The sequence below is a fragment of the Pteronotus mesoamericanus genome, unplaced genomic scaffold (genome assembly GCF_021234165.1).
Source record: "Pteronotus mesoamericanus isolate MK-2021 breed Mesoamerican mustached bat unplaced genomic scaffold, CSHL_Meso_final scaffold_165, whole genome shotgun sequence".
Taxonomy (NCBI): domain Eukaryota; kingdom Metazoa; phylum Chordata; class Mammalia; order Chiroptera; family Mormoopidae; genus Pteronotus; species Pteronotus mesoamericanus.
In genome coordinates, this window is record NW_026555307.1 from 8874238 (window position 1) to 8898879 (window position 24642).

The 24642-nt window shown below is 39.3% G+C and overlaps 1 pseudogene; it reads left to right on the plus strand.

Moving 5' to 3' along the window:
* The first annotated feature begins 9409 nt into the window (after positions 1 to 9409).
* LOC129083113 (asparagine--tRNA ligase, cytoplasmic-like) lies at positions 9410 to 11109 on the plus strand (annotated as a pseudogene).
* The last annotated feature ends 13533 nt before the right edge of the window (positions 11110 to 24642 follow it).

Here is a 24642-nt window from a genome sequence, read left to right on the forward strand (position 1 = left end):
AATATTATAATCAAGCCATACAGACGTTACATAGATTCTGTTAAGAAGGGCAGAGATGGGAAAAGGGATAGCCCATGTACACAGGTGCATTTGCAGCTGAGAAGCCGAAGGGATATTGTGGCTATGGAATTCCCTATCCCTAGGAGTTTGGGGTCTCAACCCCCTACAGGGATTCCCAACCCAGAGCAACAGAGATGGGTACAGGAGTTTGCATAGCATCTGACAATGTGAATCAGTGGAAATTCACTTCACTTGGGAAACAGAACACTGTTCCAGGGAAGAGCACTCCTATTGTTACAGCACCAGCCTAGGGAATTCATAGTCTGGACACTGAATGCTGGAGAGATCACACTGTTGTACTTCAGTCCTGTGGAGCGATCTGTGGTTAAAGTCAGCAGTGATTTTAAGGGATCCTATATTTTTCTGGGGAGACCTTTGGCAGAGACCCGGACAGTATTTTAAGTGTGGTTTGGGATAGAAAACTACTCTCCCTCACCTGGAGCACAGAGCTAGAGCCCCTCCCCCTGCTTGTGGAGCCACTTGGCCTGCTTGGTCCTGCTGAGTTCAGAGGCACAGGGGAGTTGTGCAGGACTGGGATTTTTGGCTCTGACCTGCTGAGTTTGTAAGCCCTCACAGAGAGGGAACTTTAAGCCATACCCTGTTTCGTTCAGCAGTGAAAGGGACATGGGAGTTATGCAAACTTGGGATTTTTGAACTGTGTCTCCAGGGAAGGCTTTGGTCTGGGAGCCAGAGGTGAGTGCTGAGCTGTGTGGCTTACATTGCAAGGAAGCAAATCCAATCTCCCCTGTGAGTTCAGCACATGCAACACTGTACTAGCCCAGGAAGGGGAAGAATTTCCTCAACTCTTCTTACAGGCTCACAAACACCACCTTTAATGGGAGACTGTTTAGAACAGCCCTGTTAAGTCCTGGATATCCATACTGAACACAGTTCTGTGGGGGAAAAGAGCATGACTCATAGCAAGAGATTCAAAGTGTGACACACTTGGAGGATATTGTCTGAGATCAGGATGAAGAGCTTAGCTCCCCCCTGCAGGCTGAGCTGGTATAATTTCCAGTGGGAGATTCTTTTACTCTATCCCCCTGAGCCCAATGCAGCTGAGCTTACTCCTGCAAGGGGGATGGCTGGCTGTACCCAACCTGAATCTTTAGCAAGCTCCCCTGGAGAAACTAGGGCTGGAGACTCTGGAAGAGACTGAGAGGTATGGCACTGAAGCACATGTTACTTTCCCCTCGCTGATTGCCTGACTGAGAGATTCTAAATTAAAGGACCCACTAGTCTTAGCTAGCCTATGCTCCTCCTACAGTCTCTCTTCAGAGGGCTCTAGAGAAATACAAAGTAAATTTAGAGAAAGGTGGAGTAGCTGAAAGATGGAGGTAGACCTCAGAGAACCTCAGTCTTTTTACAGGTCTGCTCTCAGCTCTAAAATGGAAGAGGCTGACACTTTTACACTGATTAGCCCACCAATGCACAATCAGGTCCAGCAGATGCAGGCACAGTGAACAATGTCCAAAGAAAGTTACACACAAGTCTGACACCAGCCTGTACCTGAGCTCCAACCCAGTGAACCCAGGACTAATGTAACCAGTGGTGGGCTTCAGACCACACCAAAGCTCAAGCCAACTAGCCACACAACCAACCTACCCAAAGGTGGATTTGGACAGAAACCAGACCCCACTGAGAACAATCCCACTTCAAAGGGTAGCACCTGCTGATTGGGTTTTACTCATATAGCCATCCATCCTGAAGGGTTAACTCCACCCGCAAAAGGGTTAACAGCATTCAAGACTCGGCTACAACAAGGGGTGCAAATAACCAAAGAGAAATATTTCTGGAACACAGAGCTCAGGTGATCTAAATGATTGTGCCATTGAGTCAACCAAGACACCTTTATTTAAAAACCATCATAAAAATTTTGGGAGCCAGAGAAGATCTACCTAAATCAGAGAAACAAAATGGGGAGAGAAATGAAAATGCTCCAAACAAAAAAAAGAAAGTTAATAAAAAATTGAATGTAACAGATGAAATGAAAGCAACCAAAATACCACATGCAGTTTTATTTCTTTTCTTTTAATCTATTTCTTTTTAAAAAATTTTCACATATCTGTCTCCATTTACCTGCCATCACTTTCCCCTGCCCCACCCACCCACACCTCCCCCACTCAATCCTTCCCCACTTTGGCTTCATACATGTGTCCTTCACACTTGTTCTTTAATCTGACCCTTCCCCTCCCCACTACCCACCTCCCTTGCTCCCTACCGTCCCTGTTGGATTCTTCTTTCTTTCATTGTTGTTGGTCATATTTTCCCTGCCTGCTTCCTTTGCTGATTAGGTTCCACTTAGAGGTGAGATCATATGATATTTGTCTTTTACCCCTGGCTTATTTCACTTAGCATAATGCTCTCCAGTTCCATCCATGCTGTCACAAAGGGTATTAACTCTTTCTCTCTTTCTGCTGCATAGGATTGCACTGTGTAAATGTACCATAGTTTTTTGATCCATTCACTTACTGATGGGCACTTAAGTTGTTTCCAGCACTTGGCTAGTGTAAATTGTGCTGCTATGAACATTGGGGTGCATAGGTTCTTTTGAATTGGTATTTTGGGATTCTTATAGTCCCAGAAGTGGAATCACTGGGTGAAAATGGAGTTCTATTTTTAGCTTTTTGAGGAAATTCCAAATTGTTTTCCACATTGGCTGCACCAGTCTGCATTCCCACCAACTGCGTACTAGGGTTCCTTTTTCTCCACAACCTCGCCAGCACCCATTGTTTGTTGAATTTTAGCCATTTTAGTCAGAATGGTCAGATGGCCATTCTGACCCGTGTAAAGGGATATCGCATTGTGGTTTTAATGTGCATTTCTCTGATAGTGATGATGAGCATCTCTTAATATGTCTCCGGGCCCTGTGTATGTTCTCCTTGGAGAAGTATCTGTTCAGGTCATTTGCCCATTTTTTTTAACTGCATTGTTTGTCTTCCTGGAGTGGAGTCATGTAACTTCTTTATATATTTTGGAGAGCAAACCCTTGTCTGAGGTAGCATTAGCAAATATATTTTCCATAGGGTTGGTTCCCTTTTCATTTTGCTGATGTTTTCTTTAGCCGTGCAGAAGCTTCTTATTTTGATCAAGTCCCATTTGTTTATTTTTTCCTTTATGTCCCTTGCTCTAGAGAACATATCGGTGAAAATATCGCTTTGTGGGATATCTGAGAGTTTCCTGCCTATGTTCTCCTCTAGGACTTTTATGCTGTCACAACTTACATTTCAGTCTTTCATCCATCTTGAGTTTATTTTAGTGTATGGTGTCAGTTGGTGGTCGAATTCCAATTTTTTGTATGTAGTTTTCCAGCTCTCCCAACACCATTAATTGAAGAGGCTATTTTTACTCCATTTTATGCTTCTGTGCCCTTTGTCAAATATTAATTGACCATAGAAATATGGGTTTATTTCTGTGATCTCTATTCTGTTCCATTGATCTATGTGTCTATTCTTATGCCAGTACCAGACTGTTTTGATTACAGTGACCTTATAATATAGTTTGATATCAGGTATGGTGATTCCCTCCTACTTTGTTTTTCATTCTCAAAATTGCTGTGGCTATTCGGGGTCATTTATGGTTCCATGTTCATTTTTGAAATGTCTGTTCTATGTCTGTGAAATACATCATTGGTATTTTAATAGGGATTGCGTTGAATCTATAAATTGCTTGAGGTATTATGGACATTTTGATGATATTACTTCTTCCAATCCATGAACACAGTGTACGTTTCCTTTCTTTCCTTTCTTTCTTTCTTTCTTTGTGTCTTCCTTAATTTCTTTCTTGAGTGTTGTATAGTTTTCTGTGTACAGGTCTTTTACCTCCTTGGTTAAGTTTATTTCTAGGTACTTTACTTGTCTTGTTGCTATAGAAAATGGGATTGTTTTCCTGATTTCTGATTCTGATATTTCATTTTTGGTATACAAAAACACCTTCAATTTCTGAATATTGATTTTGTATCCTGCTGTTTTGCCAAATTCACTTATTAGATTGAGTAGTTTTTGGTGGACTCTATGGGGTTTTCTATGTACACTATCATGTCATTTGCACACAATGATAGCTTTACTTCCTCCTCTCCAATTTGTATATTTTTTATTTCTTTTTCTTGTCTGATCACTGTGGCTAGCACTTCCAATACTATTTTGAATAGAAGTGGTGAAAGTGGACATTTCTCACTTGTTCCTGATCTTAGTGGGAAAGCTTTTAGTTTTTGTCCATTGAGTATGAGGTTGACTGTAGGTTTTTCATATATGACCTTTACTATGTTGATGTATGCCCACTTTATTCCTACTCAGATGCAGGGGTTTTCTTTTAAGATTTATTTTATTTCTAGAGAGAGGGGAAGGGAAGGAAAAAAGGAAAGATAAATAACAATATGTGGTTACCTCTTGCATTCCCCCAACTGGAGACTTGGCCCACAACCCAGGCATGTGCCCTGACTGGGAATCCAGTCAGGCTGGCACTCAATCCACTAAGCCACACCAGCCAGGGCCAGATACAGTTTTAAAACAGAGTTATAAGGATGCCCAAGGACCTTAGAGAAGCAATGGATGATCTCAGTGAGAACTTAAACAAAGAGATAGTAAGCATTAAAAAAGACAATGAAAAATACAAAATCTGCAATGAAGAATACACTAGAAGAAATCAACATCAAATTAGATGAAGCAGAGGATCAAATCAGCAAATTAGAGGAAAAGCTAACAATAAGCACCCAATAATACCATTAAAAAGAAAAGAGAATTGAGAGTAACAAAGTCTAAGGGACCTCTGGTAAATTAAGTATAACAATGTCCACATCATAGGGGTACCATAAGGAGAAAAAAGTGAGAGGTAGAAAACCTGCTTGAAGAAATAATGGCAGAAAACTTCCTAAACTTAGGGAAGAAAAAATTCACACAAGTTCAGGAAGCATGAGTTCCAATCAAGTTGAACCCAGAGACCCATGCCATGACACATGATAAATTAAACTACCAAAGTTTAAAGACAAAGACAAAAAACAAAGGCAGAAAAGCATAGACAGCTACTTACAAGGGAGTCACCATAATGCTATCAGCTAATTTCTCAACAGCAACACTTTGGGACTGGCATGAAGAAATTGGTATAAAATATTTGAAGTGATGAAAAACAAGGACATGCAATCAAGACTACTCAGCAAGGCTATTATTTAAAATTGAAGGTGGGAAGATACAAGATGATGGCAGGGGATGGGAGCTTCATTAACCTCCTCCTAGGACCAAACTGGAATTACAACTAAATTAGAGAAAAATAATCCTGAACAACCAAATGAACATTAGCTGGAAAAAAGCCTTATAGCCAATAATTTAGAAAAGAAGCCACATCACATCAAGACTGGTAGGAATTGGAGACACATGAGAGCACTGGCTGGGCTTCCACAAGTGGCAGCTGAAGATCTGGAAGTATATTTCAGTGGCTAGAAGGGTTCCCCCTGAGAAGTGTGGGGGTCTAAACCAAAAGTTGGAATCCTCAGTCAAGAGCACCAGACCTGGAAAAGGACACAAATAACATCCAGCTGTGAAAAGCAGTAGGGTTTTTGTCCACCAGGGAGTGATGGCTAGAGATGCAGAGAGCCTCTTATAGGGCCAACACATAAAAGTTTAATTGTAGCCACTTATCCTGGGCTCCAGAGAGGAAGGTAGATAAGACTAAAGCTACATGAGGAGATTCTTAAGTGTGTGGTTCTGGGAAGGGAGCTGAAGGGTCAGCAGCCAGAATACCTGTGCTCTCATTCCCCATAATGCAGAAGTCATTGTTCTTTGATAGAACACTCCCCACCATGTGGCATTAGCTTGAGGAGAAGCTATAGCCCACCCACAGGAGTCATTCTTACACCACCCTGTGAAGCTTAAGCTGGGCTGCTGAGGAGTGCAGATAAAGGCATTTACACAGTTGAAGCCGAAGGTGAAAGTGGATCTCTGGGAGGTTAGAGACTATAGCTGACCTGGCCCCAGACCCAGTGCTGGTAAAAGCCAGCTTGGGTATGCAGCTTGGGTCTTTCTGCACACATGCAGGCCATGCAGAGAGAGCCCCAAACTGTAGTTTGCTAATAGCTCCAAATAGGTGTTCCAGGGCCAGTTACAGGCATCATCTGACATAGGACTACACCAGACACTTTGAAAATCTAACTAATATAGAAAAAAACACAGAGAAGCAGCCAAAACAGGAAGAGAAAGAAACACATCAAGTGAAAGAATAAGAGCATTCTCCAAGGAAAAGAACTAAATGAAACAGAGGCAAGCAATTTATCAGATATAGAGTTAAAGTAATGAATATAAGGATACTCAATAACATGAAAAAAACATAGAAACCATTAAAAAGGACCAGTCAGATATAAATAAGGCAATATCTGAAATAAATAATACACTGGAAGGAACAAACAGTAATTAGAAGAAGCAAAGGACTGAATCAGTGATTTGGAAGACAAGGTAGAAAAAACACGCAAGCAGAGCAGAAAAATGAAAAAAGAATTTTTAAAAAATGAGAAGAGCATAAGAAACCTACAGAATTTTCATGGTGTGCCTATCACCCCCAGTTCTCTGGATTGGTAAAACATACAAGTGATACAATTAAAACTCAACTAGGTAAATTTCCAGAAGCTTTTAATCTCCCTTGGCCAAAAACTCTCCTTATAGTACTACTGAACCTCAAATTTAGAGTACACATAGACTTTCTCTTTAGGAAAATAGTCACCAGCCACCCCACGAATCTAGATGAAGGAATATATGAATCAACTTTACTAAAAGGAGACATTCCGCATTATAGTAAGGCTCATTAACCAGCTTATAGGAACTAAAAAATTAGTAACATTTCATAGTACACACCCAAAAGACAAAGACTTCAATGACCATGACTTACAACCAGGAGACTTTTGTCCATTGGAAAAGACATTAACTAAAGACTCCCCCTCTCTAACATTGTTGGAAGGGACATTTTCAGGGGGCCTAAGTTTAAATGGACATCTGCCCCTGTCTCTGACACTTGTCTCCACCTACAGTAGAGATCAAAGACTTACCAATGATGAGAAGCGACTGACTCCAGAGATAGACAGCTATTCTAAAACATCAAAAAGACCTGTGTGTTACGTGTGGCACATTGGGGAGCACCGCCACTGGTCGTCACTCATCCCAATCAGGCAGCAACTGCCTAGTCAGGGGACGGACCACGTTGTGGGGGGCATGGCACTCTGGGATCTGAGGGTTACCATCTGGGGCCAGCTGAGATGGGACCGGGACTCTGAATCCACCAGAGCCCATCCTGGGGGTGTCACGTATGGAGGGAATAAACACAAGTCGTTACAAACACTTTTCTGTTTGCCAGGAGAGGGTACATGGCACATCCCCTTAGTGGGGAAGGCCGAGAGCCCCTTTGTTCAAAGGCTTTTATTGAAAGGGTTATCAGTGGGGCCAGGTAATAGGAATGCACAGGTTATCTCATTACATCAGTATGTTAATGTTTACAGAATAAATGATGCTTTGAAGAAAACAAATGGCAGGAACACACCGATTTACATGGGTCTGGGAGGAGACTAGTAAGCAAGAGAGATGACTAAATATGAGAGCATAGTAAACACAAGAGTGCCCAAGGGTATAAGGTTAGAGTCTGTAATAATGTAAATTTCCTTCCCAGCATGAGTTGGCTATAGCTTCTGAGGGAAAAACAAAGCATACTTTAAAGAATCTACTTTTAGGCCTGATTTTCCCTGGGAACTGCCAATCTGGCTTAGGGCTGTCTCCAGTATTGTTTTGAGCCTGAGCCAGGTGGGGGCATGGAGCTGCCAAGAGACAAGGAGGCTTCTTTCAGATAGACTGAGGACTCTGGCCATGTCCAAGTCAAGCCAACGGGTGTGGGCCTTTTTGCCCTTTCTCCTTATCCCTCAATTTCTTGTCTGTTTCCCATACCAGTCGATGTCTGGCTTAGGTTGCCTCTTCATTGAGGGGTCTTATCCGTCATCAGCAAGCAACTATCACAGGGCCAAACAGAGAGGCAGGAGCTGTGCCCCTGCCAGGGGGGACAGGTCACTGTTTCCTCAGGGGCCTGTTTCTCCAAGGCCTCCCTGATTATTTCCAGCCTTGGGGCCCTCCCACCTGTCAGTGGGGTTACAGCTCCTGAAACCAGACAAGGAGTTTCCCAACACCTATGTACTTACAAATTAATGTTAAACATCCTTTGATTGCTTTTACCTGTCTGCTAATATTAATAATAACTATTATATTTGTTCTTTAGACTTTTCTCAGTTGTGTATATAGCCCAATGGTTAGTTGCTGAATGTGTATAAAATAATTTTTTAATAATACTCTTTTTTATGATTCTTTTTTGAAATTTAGAAAAAATGCTACTGCAAAAGGAAGGAAAAGATGTGTATATTTTTAGAAGTTCAAAGGAGGTAATTGTACTAAAAGTGCTTACTGCCCAAACCAACAAGGACTACTAACTATATTAATTCAGATAGAAGCTGAAATGGCAATCATAACATAGCCCACTTTAACTGCTGCTGGGTCACAGAAAAATTTACTTATAATACTCTTCCCGTACTTCTGGCCTCTGGGATTTTTTTATGTTAATTGTAATTTAAAGTATTGTGTTCTTACAGCCTTGACCCTGACTAAAAACTTAAGTTACAGTTTCCAATTGCACAACAATCAAAAAATCAAATTAATAACAGTGCTGGAGTGCTTTCAGTGAAAAGTAAATGGGCCATAGTAAATAAAAACTCATCTCATGGTCAGATCAGGAAAACTAAAATGTGTACGGTATGCCCTCAAACTATAAGTGAATAATACTATACTAGATGCAAAATATAAAATAGTAAGACACAACAAAACCTGAATCAAGATAGCTTATAATTTGGAAATGATCCAGAGTGTTTTTCTTAATAAAGGCCCCTAAGAACTGACTGCCTCCCTTTCACCTGTCATTCACCTGTAGGTTTTTTGTTGTTGTTTTTTTTTTTTGGAATAATAATAATTCGACCTTCAATGCCATCTAAGGTTAAGGTCTTACTCCATCCCCAGTGGTTCACCATTTTGCAAGCAAATTGACACTGAGACTTCCTAGGACTGGGCCTTCCTAGCACTTTGGGACCTCATTATCCAACCAAAAGGTCAGACATCAATGCATCCTTTGGACTGATTTATGACCAAAAGCAGAAGAGTGGAAGAAAACAGGCCACATACTAAACCTGGCAAGCTAAGGGGAGGCCTGTGTGGCATGCTTACAAACTCTGAGGCCTAAAGTAACAACATAGGATGGTCTGAGATTAAAACTTATTAACTAATATGATGCAACGTGGGAGTCAGGGAAGCTGCTGCAGCACGCTACAGTGATGAGGCGGCAGCGTTTTGGAAGACGATGTCCTTGGAGGTGACAGAGGTGACCACGGGGATGGTGCTAGCAGAGCTCTACATCTCGGACTGAGAGGGAAATGATGCTACAGGTGATGGAACCAAGGAGAAACCTTTTAAAACAGGTCTAAAGGCTTTGATGACAGTGGAAAAAGAACCATTTCCTACCATTTACAAAAATAAAATGATTCACAAAAATAAAATGAGCGATGGGATCTTATTTCTAAATCACAGATGAAGAACATTAAGAAAATGTGGCACAGGGAACAAATGAAGAATGAATCCCAGGAAAAGAAAGAAGCAGAAGACAATTTGAGAAGAGAAAAGAACCTGGAAGAAGCAAAGAAGATTACCATTAAAAATGATTCAAGTCTTCCAGAGCCAAAGTGTGTGAAGATTCTCGCATTAGAAGGATATAGAGGTCAAAGAGTAAAGGTGTTTGGCTGGGTCCACAGGCTGGGTAGACAAGGAAAGAAATTAATGTTTCTGGTGTTGTGGGATGGTACAGGGTATCTTCATTGTGTCTTGTCAGATGATTTGTGTCAGTATTACAACGGAGTAGTCTTGTCCGCTGAGAGTAGTGTTGCCATGTATGGAATGCTGAATCTCACCGCAAAGGGCAAGCAGGCTCCCGGGGGCCATGAACTGAGCTGTGACTTTTGGGAACTGATATGGTTGGCCCCTGCCGGAGGAGCTGACAACCTGATCAATGAGGAGTCTGACGTTGATGTCCAGCTCAACAACAGACACATGATGATCCGAGGAGAAAACATGTCCAAAATCCTGAAAGCACGTTCCGTGGTCACCAGGTGCTTTAGAGACCACTTCTTTGATAGGGGGTACTGCGAGGTCACTCCTCCTACATTAGTGCAAACACAAGTAGAAGGCGGTGCCACACTCTTCAAGCTTGACTATTTTGGGGAAGAGGCATTTTTGACTCAGTCCTCTCAGTTATACCTGGATACCTGAATCCCAGCCCTGGGAGATGTTTTTTGTATCTCGCAGTCATACAGGGCAGAACAGTCCAGAACATGAAGGCACCTGGCTGAGTACACCCACGTGGAGGCTGAGTGCCTTTTCCTGACCTTTGAGGACCTCCTGAATGGATTGGAGGACTTGGTTTGTGATGTGGTAGACAGAATCTTAAAATTGCCAGTGACGAGCATAGTGTATGAGCTCAACCCAAACTTTAAGCCCCCCAAACGGCCTTTCAAATGGATGAACTATTCAGATGCTATTGTGTGGCTAAAAGAACACAATATAAAGAAGATGGGACTTTCTATGAATTTGAAGAGGACATCTCAGAAGCTCCTGAGAGACTGATGATGGACGCCATTTATGAGCCCATCCTGCTATGTTGATTTCCTGTGGAGATCAAGTCCTTCTACATGCAGCGATGTCCCGAGGATTCCCGCCTCGCCGAATCTGTCAACGTGTTGATGCCCAATGTTGGTGAGATTGTTGGAGGCTCAGTGTGTATCTGGGATAGTGAAGAAATGCTAGCAGGTTATAAAAGGGAAGGAATTGATCCCACTCCCTATTACTGGTACACAGATCAGAGAGAATATGGGACCTGTCCTCATGGAGGATACAGCTTGGGCTTGGAACGCTTCTTAACCTGATTCTGAATAGGTACCACATCCGAGATGTGTGCTTATATCCTCGCTTCATCCAGCGCTGTAGGCCATAGCCGATTCCTCCCAAAGCACTGCAGCAAGAACGCGGTGTGTGGCTCAGGAAAGCGGCAGACGGCCTCTCCACAAAGAACAAAAAGCAAGATCTTCCCTTTTCATCCCATTGGGATCTCTCTGCTTCTGTTTTCTCTTCCTGTTACCACTAAAAGCAATCCAAACGCTGGAATATAAAGTGACATTGCAGCTGTCATTTTAAGAAAAAATATCCGTTACAAAAATTTGGTAGACACACATGGCATGTAACTCTGTTGTTATAAATATATTTCAGCATTTTATCGAATTACGAGTTTTAATCTTTCACCATATATACTATATATAATTAAACAGTTTTTAATTATGGTCCAATGCATTCTGGTTATTTAAACTTTCTGTCCTTTTGAATTTTACTGAAAATCTTTAATTTCTATCATTTTATTGTATCCATGAGTTAAACATCTTGGGAAGATTGACACAGTCGTGTAAAAATTTACTAGCATTAGAACAGTATAATTCAACAATAGAAACTGGAATAAAAAAAAACTTCTTAACTAAAATCAGTTCATAGCAAGTAGTCATATCCTAGCCTGGTATTTTTCCTTAACAAAGGTCAATCTTTACTTTAACTGAACCTTTCTGTTGTCTTTTTATATCTATGATAACATACCTTTGGAATGTCAAATTTCCTCTTCTCCCTGCCCTTCAAAGAACAGGCATGGCATCAGGGGTGACCATAAATCCCCTCATTGTTACTGTTACCAGTTCATTGTTAAGTGTTAACAATCTTGTACCCACCTGTAAAAGTACAAGTCTATCATTTTACCTTTTATCCAATCCCATAGGTTCCCCAGTTCGCTTTCTCCCACCTCCTTAATCTATCACCAATGGATTTCATGTAAACTCCTTCTGCCTCCTCTTTTGATTGTAATGTATGAAATAAAGTGCTAAACTGCCATTCTCTGGAGCATTCCTCAGTTCGTTGAGATATTGCTTACAGCAATTGTCAGGCTCAAATATACTGACCAAAAATTCTCTACAGGTTGGAATGTTTCTTAGTTGACAAAATAAACCTCACAGTCCCCAATGAAATAAAAACTTCGGAGTCCGGCATAATCCCCAACAACTATCTCAGTGGCACCATCCCAGTCCGGCATCAAATGAATGGCACACATTAAGGTAAGAAGAGTTCCAAGCACGAAAATACAACCCTGTCTTAAATCATACATTCAAGTAAAAGGGTACCACACTAGTCCCTCAGCAAAGGCCACAGGGTACAAGTTAGCAGCACTGAGGTATCAGTTTTAGGGTCACATCACAAGCCTTAAAGATCTGTACACCAGGTCCCAACCAGGGATCCTGTTTCCAGTCTCATCATACTGGCTCCTCCTTTCCTTCCACTGCTAGCTGAAGCTCCATCCTCCGAGCGCCCCAACACTCAGCGGATGAGACTCAAGAACCCCTGGGTCTCCAAAAGATCCCTGCGTTCACCATCCCCACCGCTTCACGCGCCTGCGCATTCTGGACAGAAAAAAAAAAAAAGCAACTCTCAGGAACCTCAGTTCTTCCCTTTGGGGGCACGGAGTCAGGAACTCAGTGAGAAAAGCCAGAATATACAGCTTTTCTGATTTTTTTTTCCGACTCATTTCTGATAGGGAAGCACGCCGGGATTATCCTCGATAGCACCGGTTACTCACCGGATCACTTGAACAGGCTGGTGTAAAAAGAACTGGACATCCTGGCTTTTCCTGCACCCGCTTGTCTGCTCTGTCTGCCTCGCCCGGATCCGCATTGATGGGGCATGCCCCTTTCCCCTGTGTCCCTGCGCACTCCAACAGAGGCAGTAACTCTCCAAAATCCGACTGCCGGACCTGAGTGCTTGGCATTCCTCGCAGCCAGGTCTGGCCTGAGTTCGGTAAGCCAGACTCGGTTGCTGTCGCCGCTTTTCTGAAGAACGCCAGCGCAGCACTAGCAGTCTGCGGTAGACGGCGGTGTAGGTCCTGGAGCCTCAGGACACGCTATGCGTTTCCTCCAGAGTAAGTATCTGTTGCAGTTCTGAGACCTCGAGGGCGCAGGGTAAAATTCCTGTGGCGGTAGCGACGCCTGGCCGGTTTTGTGCGCGCGGGCTGTTCTGCAGTGTGAGACTTTGCGGCTCTGTTCACCTCCATAAATGCATTAGTTACCGAGGCCCGGCTGTAAGAGAAGGCCAGAGAGGGGAGGTGGAACCCTATATTGAAGATCCTCAGCAGAACTCCGGAATTAGGTTTTTGGGGGGCTTCTGGGAGGATCCGCGGGACCACTCCGGCGGAGGGGTTGGGTGTGCGGAGGACAATCGCGGTGTTTGAACTGCGGCGTACTAGCCTGCGAACTCCTAAACGCGAGACAAGGAAACCGCGGACCGTCTTCTCTGTCCCTGTCTTAGTTCCTTTTGTGTGTGCAGGTAGCGAGGATTGACTGGACATGGAGGGTCGGTTTTGACCAAGTCAAGAAAATCCCGGGATGTAATGAATCTCGTTTGCCTCCCCAGTCGTGCTAGTCTCCAGAAGAAGGCCTTTTGAAGTGAAACGAATCAGCGCTGCACTTCCGAACGCCAGGTTCTGTGTGATTTTGTGCTACTTCTTTGTTTCTGTGAACTGCATTTGATTTTCAGGAAGCAGGACTTTCTGATTTCCTTCCCCTGAAACGTCCTGCTTAAGAATTTTCTCTTGGATTTGGGTCCTAGAATTTCCTTGGTAGTCAATGGCAGGGACCTACTTAATGAATTACTTTTTCTAACGTCCACCTACTTCCTTTGTGTAGTTAGTTAACCATGTGCTGTATATTCAGTTGCTTTGAATACTGTTTAGGATTCTCATGACAGAATACCTGTTCTGTAAATTAATGTTTACCCTTTATTTTCTACTGTGATTTATTAATGAATTGTTTAGGGTTTAGATATCTTTAATCATTTTAGAGTAGGAGATTTTTTTTTCCTCCCCAAGGGAACTCATAAAGTGGACATTTTTGATAACAGCTGGATATGGTTAGAGGTTTGATAGCATGAGTTGTTTTGCTTTGTTTATGTAAAAAACACCTAAACCTGTAGAGGATTTTATGAGTTTATTTGAGCCCAAACTGCTGACATTTGCTGGGGAGCAAGATCTCAAATGCTCCAGAGAGTATCAGTTTTGCAGCTTTTTTTAGGTGTTTGAAAGTAAGGAGAGAATTTAAGGAAGATTGTATGGAGATGGGAGAAAACAAGAATCACTTTAACGTGGTTACATTTATTTCAAAGACGTGTTAACCCAGAAGCACTGAAACAATGGGCAGGGGTTGTGTAAGGCAAAGAGAAACCATTTACTAAAGAAGTTCTAGGCCTGGGGCTTGACTTGCCCTGTTAGGAATTTATGATTGGAACACCCTGAGAGGTTACTTTCCCTAGAACCCCATTTTAGTTTATTTTTGAAACTTTAAAAATTGTATTTAATTAGGATGTAAAACATGTTTTGATGTACATATATATTGTGGAATGGAACAATTACAACAGTCAGCCTAACATATTCATCATCTCCCACTGACTTCCTTTTTTTTTTTTTGGTGTGATGAGAATACTTATGATCTACTCTCAGCAAATTTCAAGTATGTAATGCATATTTATTATCAGTAGTAAACATGCTGTACATTAGGTCTTCAGAATTACTTATAAGTAAAAGTTTGTAGCATGAGTTTGTTTTGGATATGTCTTTAGATAGATTGAAAGTTATATGTAGTGGTTAAGAATTTTGAACCTAGATAAAGTGGGCTTGAATCCTGATCACCACTCAAATCTGAGTGAGTTTGGGCAATCTTTCTGTGTAAATTTCTTCATCTGTAAAGTCAGAATTATAATGCAGTCATGTACCATTACATGACTTCATCATTGTGTGTCACAGAGTGCACTTAACAAAACTGAATTTACTATACACCTTGGCTATATGAGATAGCCTATTGTTCTGTAGGGGAGAAAAAATAATTTTTTATCTATCCTTCTGGGATCTTGGCTGAGACATCTCTGTAGTAAAAGATTAATAGGAGGAAGACAAATAAAAGTTTAATAAAATGAATACATGAGATAGACCCAGGAAAACTGAGTAACTTGCCAAAATGGCTGAAGCTATAACCTTAAATACCATCTTTAGTGGAAGACAAAAGATGTTGGGGGGGAGTTGGTTCTGGGAGGTTGCCAAGAAAAGTGTAGTGAACAAGGGTAAGGTTGCTATGCAGATTTAAGTCTTTGTCTTCTGCTTTGGTCAGAGTTTCTAGAGAAAAGGTCATCCCCCACTTTCTGATACAGTGAGAAAGACACCCTTACAAATGGAGATTTGCCTTACAAATGTAAATGTCTTTTACAAAGGGTAACTTCTATTTTGCTTTATTAGCTTCTGCCTTGTCTGCTGTTTCTTTAAATTAACCAGCCTAAAATAATCCTTATGCCAGATAGACATATTTGGGGGTGACAAATTCAGCTCTTCGATAGCAACTATGCTACAAACCTGTGTACAATGTTACCACACTGGATACAATAAGCAATTGTAAAACAGTGATATTTGTGTAATGCATGATATTGTAGTGCGTAGGATGTCACTAGGTGATCATAATTTCAGTGTCATTAAATCTATAGGACCATTGTATGTGTAGTCCTTCATCGACTAAAATGTTATGCATGACAGTAGTATGTATACCACACAGGGTTGTTTTGAAGATTACATGAAATAACATAACTATAAAGCTCTTACAAGAGTGAAACAAAAAGTCAGCATTCATGCCTGTCACCGCTAGAACCAATAAGTAGAGGCAGGGATTTATTCTTTATAAGTATTTTATTCAGATGGCCAGAGATCTGAGAAGACAGTGAATATGTACCCTAAAAGACCATCTTACCTGTTTTATAAGGAGAAAAGTGTAGGTAAGTGGTTTGGAATTGAGGGAAAACATTAATCAGATAAAAGCTGCAGTCCAGCAATTTTCCTAGCATTCTTTCATCTGTTGACCAATGTGATTCTTTGTATGTGTCCTGAGTAGTGGACATCTCTCTCTGGAGCACAATGACTCAGATACCATCTTACTTGCTTGAAGTCCTCCTGGGGCACGAAGGTGGAATTGTTTGTGGTCTTCAAGTCAGGGGTGGGGGCGGAGGGGAGGTTATACCTTCAGTTCCTGAAGTGGTAGCTTTATACATTCATTAGTTACTAAGCTTATTATCTATTACTTAAACACTAATATTTTCCACCTCTTGAGTTCCCCTATCAAGAGTACCCAGTGCATTAAAAAAGTGCTTAGTTTGTTACAGAAAGCCAGACTCAAGACACTATTCAGGGAACGGAGTAAGCCTTTATTCACATGCGCGGGCTCAGAGGAGGCAGTCTCCAAATTCTGAGCCCCGAATCGGGGTTAGAGAGGGGTTTATAAGCCCTAGCATTCCGGCGGGAAACGGATGGGCTTCCCAGGTCGGGGAAGGGATTAGCATTCAGGTGGGAGATTGATGTGCTACCCAGGCGGGGGAAGGGATGTGAAAACGGGCTACAGAAGCAGATAAGCAATGATTAACAGTTAACCTGGGAGGGGGTCTCTGGCTAGGCTGCTCCTCTTAAGTCATCTTGCCCTTATCAAGTTAACAGTAGCTGTTGCTATCAAGTGATGATTCTTAGTCATTCCATATCTGCTTTCTGTAGTCTGAAGAGTAATGAAAATGTGAATATGATGGATGCTTGCAAGCAGAAAGGAAAATGAAATAGTTGCTTAAGCATACTAGAATAGGAATTCTTAGCATGAAGTCTTTGGACTCTGTTTATGGGTTTTCAGGGCAACAAAAATCTCTTAAGATCATATACAGAATTATTATATATATTTTTCAATGGGTATTTGGCAGGGGAGGAGTCTCTCATTTCAGGACATTGTGAAGATTGTCTAACCAACAAGATTGATTCTTACTGGTCTAGAATCAAAGTCTGAAATAACTGGGAGTGACTTTAGGGATAACCCTACAAAATTAGCACAAAATATGTAAATGGTTAAATAAATCACACTCTGTCCATGTGATAGAATGTCATATAACAAATTATGTTTATAAACACTCATAAGAAAAATGTATATAATGTCTTATTGAGAAGTATTTGTTGTTGTGAATAAAAATCTTTAAGGAATTGTGAAGTTACATATGTATCTTGAATGCTAAGATGAAAATTTATATGATAACTTTGTAAAGATTTAATAATTGGTTATTTATTGGAGCCCAGGAAGGATAAGCTCAAAATATTGAGCAAATGCTGTGAAATAAGCACTTTTTTTTCTGTCTGCTGTGCATACTCTTAATCACTTTGGAAATACCATGAACCAACACTGTCATCATTCAAGAATCTGAGGGTGCTGATGTGCAAGAATTGGTAGAAATTTTTTTTTTTTTAAAGGAAAGAGCAGGCAGCCAGCAGGACAGCTGGGGAAGCCACTGAGATGCCCTAGCTAAGCCACAACTTCTACTCTAGTTTTCTTTAAAAAAATTATTTATTTTGTAGAGAAAGGGGAAGGGAGATAAAAAGAAAGGGAGAGAAACATTGATTTGGTTGTCTCTTGTACAGGCCCAGGTGGGAGATCAAATCTGCAAACCAGGCATGTGCTTTGACCAGGAATCAAACCAGTGACTTCACTTTGTGGACCAACTGAGCCACACCAGTCAGAGCAGAAATTATTTTTTTTCAATCAGTGATTTACTTGTTACCTCTTATGCAAGACTATTTAATCATAATTTTCTTGATGAGTATAGATTTCTCATCCTCCCAACTCATTAAAAAAATTCTTTTTAATAGGAATAGCTTAAAAAAAATTTCTGATGACAGATTTATTGCAGGCTTGTGAAATATTTAGTAACTAAGGAACCTATAAAAAAAGAAAATTAAACTATCTGTGGTACCAAAATCCAAAAATAATCACTATAAATATTTATTTTCCCAAATAATTTCAATGAGCATGTGTTTTTGTGTGTGGCTTTATTTTTTAATAATAGGATAATGCTAATTGAAAATTTAAAAGAAATCAATACCTTTAAGTTCTTAGTTTAAAGGAGGAAGTCAGTGCTCATGGATTTTATTTTTTTAAATACCTTGATGCATGTATGGAGAAAGATGAAATCCCAGTGATCCTCTTTTGGTTTGAGAAATCTGCCAAGTATATATAATTTTTAAGATAGAAATGACAAGTTGAGAGACTTAAATATAATTCAAAGTTAGTTTTTAAATGTTAGAATTAAAATATAAAGAGATATTTTCATTTATTGATATCTGTTTCAATTTAATGATTTTAAAATCTAATCATCTTATATATTGTTTTGTAAACTAATTTTTTCTTTCAGTATATCATGAATGTTTTCCATTCCTTAACTGTTTTCTAAAACTTAGGATTTAGCAATTACCTTATTATTCCATTTTATGTATGTCTTATGAATTATTTTAGAAATCTGTTTTTGTGCAGGGAGGTTCAAACTGCCTAAGCAATTTTTGTAATAGGATTTTAAGGTCCTTTTACTTAAACAACTTTTCACTTCTTTGACCTGTAGGTTTTCAGAGATAAGGACACTTAAGAATATGGCTTTATCTTTGCTAGGTCGGTTATAGGTGTTACTCTGAAATATTTGACTGAACTTCTGAAGGATTGTTTTTGATTCATAGAGTATAAAATACAGCTCTGCTATTTATGTCAGAAGCTTTGTCCTCCTGATCTTTCAATTGAGAGTTTGAGAAATGAATTAATAATTTCCTAGAAAGCAAAGCTTATTAAAAAAAGCCTAAATTATTTTGACCTGAGAAGAGATTTGTACAAGGAAGGTAAAGTAATATGAGTATATGACTACATGGCTCAGTTGGTAGTGGTAATAATAGAAACTGAATATTCATTTAAAAATACATTTGAATATTCATTTATCCTGAAATTAAAACAAAACCATATTTGAGGGATAGGGATAATGCCACTATACATATATGAGGTGGCTAAAAAAATTACTAAAACTATGCATGCCTTCCATAGTAAAAAGTCAGTAGATAATGTTTAAAGCTGAAAATTAAGAAGTAACAATATTGGCATGTTATTTAAATGAATGGAGTTTAAATGCTAAAAGGAATGTCTGAAAGAGGTAAAAGTTATTGCCTCTAGATTTGGAAAATGGGGGAAAGAGTAGCAGAGATGGAACTATTTGGGCTTATTGTAATAGTTCTTGTAGAGCTATTTTTAATTTATGTTTGGGTATAAAGTAATAGAAATTTTCAAATTTTGATCACCTGAGAGAAGTTTTATAAAATCATAGGAGTGTTTTTTTAATCCTTACTTGAGGATATACTTTTATTGATTAGAGAGGAAGCGAGGCATTGACCAATTACCTCCCGTCTGTGCCCTGAATGGGAAATGAAACCACAACCTTTTGGTGCATAAGATTATGCTCCAACCAACTGAACTGCCTGGCCAGGGCTATAGGAGGGTTTAAAAATCCTGATTCCCAGGTCACACTCTAATAATTACATCAGAATGTTTGGAGGATGGGAGCCATGCATATTTTAAAGATCTGCAGATGATTCCAATAATACAGTGAAGTTTGGGAAATTCTTTCATGTACTTTTTTTTATATTCTAGTTTAGGGAAGCCAATCAGATTCCTGAGTTTTAAAAGTAAGTTTTGATTTAGATGGTGTAGCCACAAATGGAAGGAGATGGATATGGGTATGCTCAGGACAGGTATGGACAGCCCATTCTTAGGTTCAGATCAGCCTCCCTATAATGGTGGACTAAGTGGAAGCCCTCCTGCTAAAGTGTCTGAACATGCACGTTCATGCAGGAGAGTATTTGCTCTTTGTCTATCTTCATGCAATTGATTTCCCTGTGGCTTGGGGGAGCTCATATATTCATCTAAACTATGTCTTCCTCTCATAATTTGTCAGTGTTCTGTGGGGGGAGGTGAAAGTTTTGTATGGAGAAGTGGGTTTTAAAAATTTGGAGCACAGAGGCAATTAACGTTAAGGCTCTCATTCTTATCCCAGCTCTGGCTTCTGTAGCCTCCGCTTCTCCAGTGAAAGACCCATGAGGAAAACTGACCAGTTCTTGCAGTTCTAAAATCATGGCTCATGTAAGTTGGTGTTTCTCTATGAAATGTTGTAATTCTTTTTCAGGTTTTGTAAACATTTTCATTTATTATCCTGAAACTTCCTAACAGAGTCCCATCCAACAGCTTCTTCCCAATCTCTCCCATCTAGTGAGGGGTGGAACCCATCAGCCCAGGCCCCTCCTGTGTGCCCTCTCTTCTCCATCAATGTCCATGTGTAAAGTGAGCAATTACTCAGCATCTCCTGTGTGTTTGGGTCTCTGTCTAGAGTAGAGATAAAGCAGAAATGAGGTCCCTAGACGGGGACACTTGATCTGAGACTCTTAGGACTAGAGAATACTTTAGAGTAGCACTGTCTTAAAAAATTATAACATGAGCCACATGTAATTTTAAAATTTTGTAGTACTCACACATGAACTGTTCCATGGAATTAGTGCCTTCTTCATGTAATAAGAAACATGTCAATCTTATAAAAGGTATAGAGTAATGTGCAAGGCACTTATATAATCTTAAACTTTTTAGTAGTCACATTTTAAAAAAGTAAAAAGAAATGTACAATTTATTTTAATGTTTTGTTTAATCCAATATAACCAAAATATTGTCATTTCAAAGTGTAATCAATATAAAAATTATTGAAATATTTCACTTTCTTTTTCTTTCAAAGTCATCAGTATCTGGTATGTATTTTATACTTACAGCACAACATGTGTTTAAGCTAGCATATTGGACATTGTAGCTTTTTAGAGAATTTATGTAATATAAATTTTAAACATAATTTATTTTAAAGTGTAATCATTAATTAAGTCTAAGGCCTATAAAATGGACTATTGTATATTAGATAAAAAATATTTAATAAAGGATTTGTTACAGTAAGAGAAAATGCTAATGATAGAATGTAATGATGAAATTGAGTCTGAAAGATTCTTTTATGCAGACTCTTCTTTTTTAAAAGAGATTATATGGTTCATTTGGGGAAAAGAATCCATCAATTTGTTTTCTCTAATTCTTAAAGGAAAAGAGGTTAGACTAAATCACATTTATTGAGAATTTTTTAGGCCCATGGCAAGCAGTGGCCTTATGAACACTTTTAATTAATTAGGAAATTCTGATATTTACCTGAATATATATAAAATTAGGTATCCCCAGTACAGAGGCAGTTTTGCTGATAGCACTGGTAGGCAAACTATAGCTTGTGAACCAGTTTCTGCCCATGGTCTGTTTTTGTAAAGTCTATAAGCTAATTATATTTTGAAAGAATTTTTTTAAATGAAGGGAAAATGGAAGGAAATGCAACAGAGACCATATGTGGCATCCAAAGCCTAAAATATTAGCTCTTTACAGAAATAATCTTACAAATAATATGAGCTTGTTATCCATTTCAGGATTTGGTGATATTCGGAGATGTGGCTGTAGACTTTTCTCAGGAAGAATGGGAATGCCTGAACTCATACCAGAGGAACTTGTACAGAGATGTGATATTAGAGAACTATAGCAACTTGGTGTCAGTGGGTAAGCTTATCTGTGTCCAATCATTTAGAACGTCACAAGGACTGAATTTCAGGGCCGTCTTTCTAAAAATTGGCTGAATATCTGCTTTGTAGTTTGGGAATAGACACCTTCAACTATTAAACTGTGAAATAACACTTTCAACTTCTTCCATAATTCATTGACTTTTACATCTTTCTTTGCTTTTTCTGTAATTGCTTCTCTTTAATGACAGCTAAATGTAAATTCTTAGATAGAGCAAAACCATTGTCAAAGAAATATGATTTCATACTGCTATAGCTATTTTATTATCTGCTAACTTGCAGTGTAAGTAGGAAGACAGGTGCCTGGTTCTACATACCTATTGAAAAAGCCTATGTAATATATATGATGGTGGATTGAATCAACTGTTAAAACTCAAGTGGACCCTTTTTTTGTGACATTTTCAATTCACTATTAAGGACATATCTTTTGATTAATTGATGATTAATAGTTTAAAATACATGAACTTTGCATTTACCATTGAATGAATATACTGGCAGAAAACTAAGCAAAATGTTAAAAAACAACAAAAGTGGCGCATATATATATCTATAGATATATATATATAGATATATAAATAAATTATAAAAATCAGGTGACAGGATTCCAGACTAGTGCTCTTGGTTATTACCTTCCTCCTAAGAGATAGCCAGTATGGCTGTAAATTAAAATAAGATGGTTTCTACCTCTTTGTTTTTGTTAGTGTTTGTGATCCTGAAATAACCTTAATACAAATGGTTTTAATCCCATTATTCTTCTTAGTTCTGCAGCTTGATCAAGTAAATACTTTATTATGTTCCTTTTCTTTTTCCATGCAGGATGTGCCATTCCTAAGCCAGATGTGGTTACCCTGTTAGAGCAAGGAAAAGAACCTTGGATGGCTATGAGGGAAGAGAAAAAAAGATGGATCCCAGGTGAGTGAATGCTAATCAGGCAAAGGTAAGCCATTATGACATGTTTGGGAAGGAAACACACCCCTTAGATGTTGATTATGAAGAAAAGACCTGAAATCTGGGAAGAAAGTTAGATATCAGCATGAGCCACCAAAGAAATTTCACTTTTATTTCCATTTACCATTTATTTCTACACTCCCATTTCCCTCTTATTTCCATGGGGGAAAACTTTCTCCCCTAATGACAACCATTTTACCTGTTGGGTTGGCCAAAAAGTCCATCTAGGTTTTGCATAAAATAAAAGACAGGTTTTTCATTTTCACCAATGACTTCATTGGATATTTTGAATATGTCAGCTATCTCCTGCATGGTATAACATTGATTGTTCTCAATGTCTTGTTTGATCACTATCAGCTTCACCTGGTCTACCCAACCATGGAGCAACCTCCAGTGAGAAATCTCTAGCACAAAACTTTGCAAACCTCTTATGATACATTCAATCAGTCACAGCACCTACTCTATACACTGCACAAATCTTTTTTTTTTTTTGCATTTCAGTTGCACTTTTACCTTTCTTGAAATAATAAAACGTAATATGCAAAAAATGTTGCTTGTTTTCTTCCATCTTCAATATTAAAATGACTACACAAAATTTCACCAATTTGATGGTTTTAAAAAATGAATGCTGATATGACAGCTATCACAATACAATCTAACAAAAGTGTTTTGAATGAAATTAAAGACAACTAATTGCCACCAGTCATCTTATGGCAAAAAACCCCAAAACAAATATTTTGTCCAACCCAATAATATACATATGTATATTTTATTTTATTATTTTATTTATTATTTTTAGAGAGGGGAGGGAAGGGAGAAAGAGAGGGAGAGAAACATCAATATGTGGTTACCTCTTATACGCCCCATCCTGGGGACCTGACCTGCAACCCAGGTCTATGCCCTGACTGGGAATTGAACTGGTGACCCATTGGTTCCGAGGCAAGCACTCAATCCACTGAGCCACACCACCTGGGGCGATATATATATTTCTTCACTGCCCTCTTTTCATGCTTGTTTGCATTATAGTAGGTAAGTCAAGCAATAAACACTAATGGATTACTAAATATCATGAAGTGATTAAGTATTATGAACAAAAGTGAGTAGAGTAAGAATGTAGAGTGTTATGATGGGAGAATGGGGTAATTTTTTTTGGATAGGATGGTTAGGGAAGAGGAACCATTTGGAAGAGGCTCCAACTTGTCAAAGATGGAATCATTTGAGCATCTATACACATAACTGCAATGAGTTACAACATATAAAATATACTTAATTTCATAAATTCTTAATGATAGTAACAGCAAATTGTTCCCCACTAGGAACTACTAGAGAACTAATTTATTTGGAAAACATAAGTTTAAAAGGTAAAAAGCTTTATGCTGCCTTCCTTAATTGATAAAAGTGTTCAGCGAATAAATGATGAATGATAGAATATTGCCATTTTCGAACCTATAATGAACTATTGGACCAAGGCATTGAGCATCAGTGCTGATAGCATCACAAAAGTAGAGACAGTCATTGTTATATTTCCTCTAATGTAAGGGCACAGTATCACCTAGGAAGTAACTTTGCCAACAAAATTGACCTTATGTCTGATCAAGCTTCTAAAGCCAATTACCAGTTAATGGAAAGAAGATAGAATAACATGTTTTACTATACCTTGATAATTTTGTCAGAAAAATTCAGAATATGGGAAAAGCTACAGGGCCAAAAAGAGTTTCTTCAACAAATAAATTGCAAGAGAAGTCAAAAGACAGCAGGAGAACCTATAGATTAAAAAAGATATACTCTATGGGCTTTTGATCAATTATGAGTTTAGAGATAGTTGAAAGTGTGATTTTTTGAAGATAAAAGAATTGTTCACTTTTCGCCCTGGCTGGTATGGCTCAGTGGATTGAGTGCTGGCCTGAGAAGCCAAAGGGTCATTGGTTCAATTCCCAGCCAGGGCACCTGCCTGGGTTGCGGGCCAGGTCTTCAGGAGGG